The sequence below is a fragment of the Pogoniulus pusillus genome, chromosome 10, assembly GCF_015220805.1.
Source record: "Pogoniulus pusillus isolate bPogPus1 chromosome 10, bPogPus1.pri, whole genome shotgun sequence".
In the NCBI taxonomy this organism is placed as follows: domain Eukaryota; kingdom Metazoa; phylum Chordata; class Aves; order Piciformes; family Lybiidae; genus Pogoniulus; species Pogoniulus pusillus.
This window is the reverse complement of record NC_087273.1, coordinates 3,882,568-3,891,302: the sequence shown is the minus strand read 5'-3', so window position 1 is coordinate 3,891,302 and position 8,735 is coordinate 3,882,568.

Genomic DNA, 8,735 nt, shown 5'->3' with positions numbered 1-8,735 from the left:
TTGGCTAACTGTGGCTCTCTGAAGACCCAGCCTTGGAAATATCAAAGGTGATAAGCTTAAGCTATTAACATACCTGGTGAGCAGAGCAGGAGCTATGGGGCTGGAACACACAGCAGGTACCCTTTTCACCAAGAGATAGCAAATGCTCAGGAATGACAGCAGCAAGCAAGGCAAGAGGCACTGATGTGAGCTACACACACAAAGAAAGTCCAGATTGAGTCCAGCATCAGTAAGTTTGCAGATGACACCAAGCTAGGAGCAGCTGTGGAGCTGTTGGAGGCCAGGAGAGCCCTGCAGAGGGACCTGGCCAGGCTGGATGGGTGGGCAGAGGCAAATGACTGAACAAGGCCAAGTGCAGGGTTCTACACTTTGGCCACAACAACCCCAAGCAGCACTACAGGCTGGGGACAGAGTGGCTGAGAGCAGCCAGGCAGAGAGGGAGCTGGGGGTGCTGGTAGAGAGGAGCTGAAGAGGAGGCAGCAGTGTGCCCAGGTGGGCAGCAGAGCCAATGGCATCCTGGGCTGGCTCAGGAGCAGTGTGGGCAGCAGGACAAGGGAGGTTCTTCTGCCCCTGTGCTCAGCACTGCTCAGGCCACCCCTTGAGTGCTGTGTCCAGTTCTGGGCTCCTCAATTTAAGGAAGATGTTGAGGTGCTGGAAGGTGTCCAGAGAAGCTGTTGAGGGGCCTGGAGCAGAGCCCTGTGAGGAGAGGCTGAGGGAGCTGGGGGGGTGCAGCCTGCAGCAGAGGAGGCTCAAGGCAGAGCTCATTGCTGCCTACAGCTGTGCTCCAGCCCTCTCACCAACCTTGGTGCCCTTCTCTGGATACATTCAAGCACCTCAACACCTTCCTTAACCTGAGGGCCCCAGAACTGGACACAGTTATCCAAAGCATCACTTGCATTAACTCCAAATACAGCTGTAGGAGCAGCGTGGCAGCAGTCAGTTGAAATGCTGCTAAGCACCCTGGTCTAGCGTTTCATGGTGGGCACTGAGATGTGTGTGTGTGTGTAAATTTAACATTAAACCATGCCCCACAGCCAGGCTGCTGCAGGAGAGCAGAGCCTTCTGTTGAGCTATTCCCAAATGGAGCAGAAAACAAGCGGTGATCAGGTGCAAACAGCTTAGTTCAGCCCATGTGCCCACCACAGCTGCAGTCCCCAGCAAACACTCAGGCTGCAGCGGGGTTTTTTGGGGGGGGGTTCAGATGCAGAGCAGTTCTGGTAGGCTGCAGAGGCACCTCCAGGTGGCTGTTCAGCTTTCTTAATTGTCTAAACACACAAACGGGAGTGCTGGAACTCGCAGCCTGTTTTCACATCGTTAAGCATTGTGCAAGTTTGTTCCAGCTGCTAGCAACCGGTTGCCTCTTTTATTTTCTTCTAAGCAGGGGCCTGATGCTGCCTTGCCCTCTTTAAGGGTTACCATTGCATCCTAGAGTCTAATCTTATTATTGTTTATGCAATCCCGTGCTTAATTTATTATTTAATGCCAACCTCTGGGAGAAACAAAACCAACAGCCCAGCCTAAATCTCCCTGCACTACTCTGTCTGTGGCTAAGGCTCCTTTGGAAACAAGCAGAACACACAGAATAATGTGGTGAGGTTGGACAACCTCTGCCCCTTTGCCTTTCAGTTTGGAAGAGCAGAGACATTCTCTTTTAATAAAGTGCACAAGTCCTGCAAATTAAAACTGCTCAGGCCACCCCTTGAGTGCTGTGTCCAGTTCTGGGCTCCTCCATTGAAGAGAGATGTTGAGGTGCTGGAAGATCTCCAGAGAAGGGTAATGAAGCCAGTGAGGGGCCTGGAGCACAGCCCTGTGAGTGTGCAGCCTGCAGCAGAGGAGGCTCAGGGCAGAGCTCATTGCTGTCTGCAGCTGCCTGAAGGGAGGCTGTAGCCAGGTGGGGTTGGGCTCTTCTGCCAGGCAAGCAGCAACAGAAGAAGAGGACACAGTCTCAAGTTGTGCTGGAGAAGGTCTAGGCTGGGTGTTAGAAGGAAGTTGTTGGCAGAGAGAGTGATTGGCATTGGAATGGGCTGCCCAGGGAGGTGGTGGAGTTGCTGCACCTGGAGGTGTTGAAGCCAAGCCTGGCTGGGGCACTTAGTGCCATGGTCTGGTTGTTTGGCCAGGGCTGGGTGCTAGGTTGGAGTGGATGAGCTTGGAGGTCTCTTCCAACCTTCTTGCTTCTATAATTCTATGAACAAAAAGTATGACAGTGTGTCCTAGCTGTGCTCCTCAGTAATGTAGGAGCTGGTAGCATAAACACATTGACAGCCATGGGGAGGAGATGGTGGAGAGAGGAGGACTGACTTTTCAAAGGGGCCTTGGAGCTGCTTGCTGAGAGCCACAAGAATAGAGAGATTTGCTCTCTCTAAGAAGATTTGGGAAGGAAGTGGATTTTGCTGATGCTTTTCAAGCCTGCCTTTCTGCTCCTTCCTCTTACAGCTTTCCCTCCCATTCTCTTCTTCTGTTTCTTTTCCCCTCCCTCAGCACTGAGCCCTGCCTGCCTGCATGCCCTGCTCAGCTGCCCCTTTCTGCCTCCTGCAGCCTAAGCAGAGCTCAGGTAGAGCCTACCACCTGGTAACAAATGCCTTTTGTCACCTCTAAGTAGGACAAGCTTTATTAAGACAGAAAAGGGAACAATCACTTCCTAAAACTTCCTGAAATGCTAAAATAAGAAGTAACTCCTTCAACACTCCAAGCTGCTGCTTACCCAATCTGCACTGCTGTGTGTTTACAGGAGCCTCTGGTTTCTCAAGGATGGTACTTGAAGGCCAGATTGAGGCACAAGTGTGTTGTTCTTTGGTGATTCCTGAACTGTGCACAATGTTCCCTCAGGCAGAAATGGCTCCTCTGACACATGAAAACTTCTGCATCTCTGTGGCAAAGCAACAATACAGTTGATGAATCCAATTTACAATCAAGCCACTCTCATGTTATTCTTACTGCTGAAGCCTGCTTATGGTTGCTCCTTTGTCAGGTGAGACAAAGCAGCTGTGGTTGATGTGCCTGGCCAGGGCTGTGACAGCCTAGGCATCTGCTGAAGGGCTCTGCTCAAGTTGTAATGTCACCACAACAAGCTCCTGGCAAAGCTGGCAGCTTGTGGCTTGGACAGATTCACTCTGAAATGGGTCAAGAACTGGCTGGAGAGCTGGGCCCAGAGAGTGGTGGTGAATGGTGGCACATCCAGTTGGCAGCTGGCACTGGTGGTGTGCCCCAGGGATCAGTGCTGGAAGCCTCATAGAATCATAGAATCATGCAGGTTGGAAGAGACCTCCAAGCTCATCCAGTCCAACCTAGCACCCAGCCCTGGCCAATCAACCAGACCATGGCACTAAGTGCCTCATCCTGGCACTAAATGCCTCATCCATAGGGTATGGAGCCCTGTGAGGGGAGGCTGAGGGAGCTGGGGGTGTGCAGCCTGCAGAAGAGGAGGCTCAGGGTAGAGCTCATTGCTGTCTGCAGCTCCCTGAAGGGAGGCTGTAGCCAGGTGGGGTTGGGCTCTGCTGCCAGGCAAGCAGCAACAGAAGAAGGGGACACAGTCTCAAGGTGTGGCAGGGGAGGTCTAGGCTGGATGTTAGGAGGAAGTTGTTGTCAGAGAGAGTGATTGGCATTGGAATGGGCTGCCCAGGGAGGTGGTGGAGTTGCTGTGCCTGGAGGTGTTGAAGCAAAGCCTGGCTGGGGCACTTAGTGCCATGGTCTGGTTGCTTGGCCAGGGCTGGGTGCTAGGTTGGACTGGCTGAGTTTGGAGGTCTCTTCCAACCTGCTTGATTCTGTGATAAAGGATGTGTTTTTCTGCCTTCACAGTATCCCTCTGCTAAGTTTTCCCAATGGCTTATGCATCTGATACTCACTGTGGCACCTTGTTCCATGTCTAGACTCTTGAGAGAGGCAAAGCAGAAGGCAATGAGGGAGGACATGCACCTGAAATGTTGGTAACAAGCTTACTTGATGGCAGTTTCCTCATCAGCAAAACAATTAGTGGCTGGCTCCACATAGTGGTTTCTCATGTATACTCCACTGAGCAGGGGTTTGGGATTTACTCTCCCAAAATAGCAGTGTGTTCCTTTTCCAGTAAGGTGCCATTTGCAAGCCTGATTCAGTCTTGCAGCCTTTGCCTCTGCAGAGCCTCTGAACAGGAGGACAGTGAAAGCTGGCAGGAGACCTTCTGGCCACTGTCAGTGATGCATTTGTGGCTGAAGCTGGTTCAGGATTGAAAACTGGTTGTGTTCTCATGCACACAGAATCATAGAATCAACCAGGTTGGAAGAGACCTCCAAGCTCATCCAGTCCAACCTAGCACCCAGCCCTAGCCAATGTTTGATTACATTTGGTGGTTCTGTGATCCACAACCTCCCTGGGTGTGTCCAGGACTAGGCTGGATAAAGCTTTGGGTGACCTGTTCTAGTGAGACGTAACCCTGCCTATGGCAGGGGGTTGGATCTGGATGATCCTTGGGGTCCCTTCCAGCCTAAACCATTCTATGATTCTATCATCACTAGTAGCTGGGAGCTTCTTTGGCTGCAGACCTATCAAAATAGTGCAGACAGATGGGGTGAGCTGATGCACACTTGAGAAGATGCATACCTGTGCTGAGTTTTCACCCACTGCCTCTTTTATCTTATCACAGAATCATCCACGTTGGAAGAGACCTCCAAGCTCATCCAGTCCAACCTAGCACCCAGCCTTGGCCAATCAACCAGATCATGGCACTAAGTGCCTCAGCCAGGCTTGGCTTCAGCACCTCCACTGATGGTGACTCTTGGCCAGTCCTGTTCCATTACAGAATCACAGAACCTTACAGGTTGGAAGGGACCTCCAGAGATCACCCAGCCCAACCTCCCTGCCAAGGCAGGGTCACTCAGGGTAGTTCACACAGGAATGCATCCAGGTGAGTTTGGAAAGGCTCCAGAGAAGGCTCCACAACCTCTCTGGGCAGCCTGCTCCAGGGCTCTGGCATCCTCACTGCAAAGAGGTTTCTCCTCACATTGAGGTGAAACCTTCTCTATTGCAGTCTGTATCCATTGTTCCTTGTCTTACTGCTGCTGACTGCCAAAAAGAGATTGGCCCCAGCCACTTGACACCCACCCCTCAGATATTTGCATGCATTGATCAGATCTCCTCTCAGCCTTCTCTTCTCCAGACCAAACAGCTCCAGGCTTCTCAGTCTTTCTTAATAGGGTGTCAAAGGATGTCAGGGGTTGGAAAGGACCCAAAGAGATCATCGAGTCCAACCCCATGCCAGAGCAGGACCACACAATCTAGCTCAGGTCACACAGAAACACATCCAGGCAAGCTTTGAAAGGCTCCAGAGAAGGAGACTCCACAACCATCTGGGCAGCCTGTGCCAGTGCTCTGGGACCCTTACAGTCAACAAGTTTCCCCTTGTGTTGAGGTGGAACCTCCTGTGCTGCAGCTCCCATCCATTGCTCAAGTGCCCCAGTCATCCTGGTGGCTCTCCACTGGACTCCTTCCTGCTGTTAGCCTGTTCCTGCCAGCTAAGCCAAGTGAAATACACCCTGCCATCCAGAAAGCTTAGGGCCAGCCTTGGTAACTCTGCTGGCTTAGCTGGCTACATAACTCACCAAATATACTGAGTCATTCCCAGTGTACTGCCTGGAAGGATTAGGACCGATGGTAATTGCTCCTAATGAGCAGGCACCCATCACTGCCAAAAGATTAACCTTCACTGCATGGGGATGAGGTCATCTGCACAGGTTGATCTCATGCTCCTGCTTATGGCCAGCTCAATGTTAAGATGGATCTCCTTTGTCAAGCAAAGCTCATAAACTGCCTAGCTCTTGTCTGCCTTTATTCCCAGAGCTTCACTGGTTCTGCTAAGCAGATGCATGGCTACAGGAAAAGGTTATTTTGGGTGTAAAATGGAAAGCACAACAGGGCCTGATAGCCCTCAGAGCAGGCACAGGGCTCTGCTGGCAAGGAAGGAAGCTGCTCAGAGTGGGCTGGAGGTAAAGCTCCTCTGTACCTCACTGCATGATGACAAAAGGATTGCAAACCCTGACCTTGTGGGAGGGATGAAATAATGCACACTCTAGCTTGTTATGACACCAAGCTAGGAGCAGCTGTGGAGCTGTTGGAGGCCAGGAGAGTCCTGCAGAGGGACCTGGCCAGGCTGGATGGGTGGGCAGAGGCCAGTGGGATGAGACTGGACATGGCCAAGTGCAGGGTTCTACGCTTTGGCCACAACAACCCCAAGCAGTGCTACAGGCTGGGGACAGAGTGGCTGAGAGCAGCCAGGTAGAGAGGGAGCTGGGGGTGCTGGGAGAGAGGAGCTGAAGATGAGGCAGCAGTGTGCCCAGGTGGGCATCAGAGCCAATGGCATCCTGGGCTGGCTCAGGAGCAGTGTGGCCAGCAGGTAAAGGGAGGTTCTTGTGCCCCTGTGCTCAGCACTGCTCAGGCCACCCCTTGAGTACTGTGTCCAGGTTTGGGCTCCTCAATTCAAGAGAGATATTGAGGTGCTGGAAGGTGTCCAGAGAAGGACAATGAAGCTGGTGAGGGGCCTGGAGCACAGCCCTGTGAGGAGAGGCTGAGGGAGCTGGGGGTGTGCAGCCTGCAGCAGAGGAGGCTCAGGGCAGAGCTCATTGCTGTCTGCAGCTCCCTGAAGGGAGGCTGTAGCCAGGTGGGGTTGGGCTCTTCTGCCAGGCAACCACCAACAGAAGAAGGGGACAGAGTCTCAAGTTGTGCCAGGGGAGGTCTAGGCTGGGTGTTAGAAGAATGTTGTTGTCAGAGAGAGTGATTGGCATTGGAATGGGCTGCCCAGGGAGGTGGTGGAGTTGCTGTGCCTGGAGGTGTTGAAGCCAAGCCTGGCTGGGGCACTTAGTGCCATGGTCTGGTTGATTGGCCAGGGCTGGGTGCTAGGTTGGACTGGCTGAGCTTGGAGGTCTCTTCCAACCTGTTTGATTCTATGATTCTGTCTACACATTTACCAGGCAGACCAACTTTCAGATGCCAACTATGGGGGCCCCCATCTCACCCCCTGGCTTCCCTCTTTCTGCCTTCGCTCACCCTCACCCCTCTGGAGGCAGAGAACAGCAGCTGTGCACCAGCATTTCCAAGTGGCTGTCATTATTTCATCAACCTGTTTTCCTGACAGTCCCTAGGGAGTTGTTTATACCCCGAGAGGTTAAGCATGGAAGGTGACACGAGGCCATTCTGCAGCCATGCAGCTGCACAAACACCCACAAGTGTACTTCTGTGCAGTAAGGATCAGGACCAAAGTATTTAAAGGATCAACCTAATAAGCTTTGGAGGTTCCCTAAGTTCTGGCATCTCTAGGACACACTTATTTTCTCAGTCCTAGAAAGTGCTGCAGCAGTTACAGAGAGGGCTTTGTACTCGGGGCAGTGAACACAGCCTTCAGTTTGAGCTAAATCTCAGCACTGGCCTGAAACATTAAACTGGGATAAAAGAACAGCAGTGTTCTGCAGCTGGATCCAGCACTAGCAGTGGTACCTAATTAGTTGCCGTCACCAGAGGGCATTGGAGGACAAGCTGATTTTTAGCAAGCACAGACCCTACCCCTTCAATTAAAGCAGCAAATGTTAATGAAGGTAGTGGGCTTGAGCCCCCGTGTAGAGCTGCAGGCTAAAAGGCATCCCCTACCTCATCCCCCTGCAGCTGTGCACAGAGCTGAGGACAAGCCAGAGCACGACTCAGCAAACTGAGCAACTGGTGCTGCACAAGGAGGACCAGCAGGACAAGGGAGGTTGCTCTGCCCCTGTGCTCAGCACTGCTCAGGCCACCCCTTGAGTGCTGTGTCCAGTTCTGTGCTCCTCAATTCAAGAGAGATGTTGAGGTGCTGGAAGGTGTCCACAGGAGGGCGCCAAAGCTGGTGAGGGGCCTGGAGCACAGCCCTGTGAGGAGAGGCTGAGGGAGCTGGGGGGGTGCAGCCTGCAGCAGAGGAGGCTCAGGGCAGAGCTCATTGCTGTCTGCAGCTACCTGAATGGAGGCTGTAGCCAGGTGGGGTTGGGCTCTGCTGCCAGGCACCCAGCAACAGAAGAAGGGGACACAGTCTCAAGTTGTGCCAGGGGAGGTCTAGGCTGGATGTTAGGAGGAAGTTGTTGTCAGAGAGTGATTGGCATTGGAATGGGCTGCCCAGGGAGGTGGTGGAGTTGCTGTGCCTGGAGGTGTTGAAGCCAAGCCTGGCTGGGGCACTTAGTGCCATGGTCTGGTTGCTTGGCCAGGGCTGGGTGCTAGGTTGGGCTGGCTGAGCTTGGAGGTCTCTTCCAACCTGGCTGATTCTATGATACTAAGATTGCCACACAAGCCTGCTCACAGGTGTGGTGAGATGGCTCTTGAGATGCCAACCACTCACAGAGCAAAGGTGCTGCTATTTGGCAGTCAGCCTCCTGAGGCCCCAGGTGTGGCACCATGGGTTACAGCAGAAGATGAAGTGGAAGAGGAGCAAACCAAGAGCTCATCCTGAAGGGAGCTGAGCAAGGAGCTGGGGGGGAAGAGAGAGCAGATTTGAATTGTCAGTTTGTGTCTCCACAGACAAGACATGGAGACTGTGAGGCTCTTCTAGGGACTGTGAGGCTCTTCTAGGGACTGTGAGGCACTTCTAGGGACTGTGAGGCTCTTCTAGGGACTGTGAGGCTCTTCTAGGGACTGTGAGGCACTTCTAGGGACTGTGAGGCTCTTCTAGGGACTGTGAGGCTCTTCTAGGCACTGTGAGGCTCTTCTAGGAGACTGTGAGGCTCTTCTAGGGACTGTGAGGCTCTTCTAGG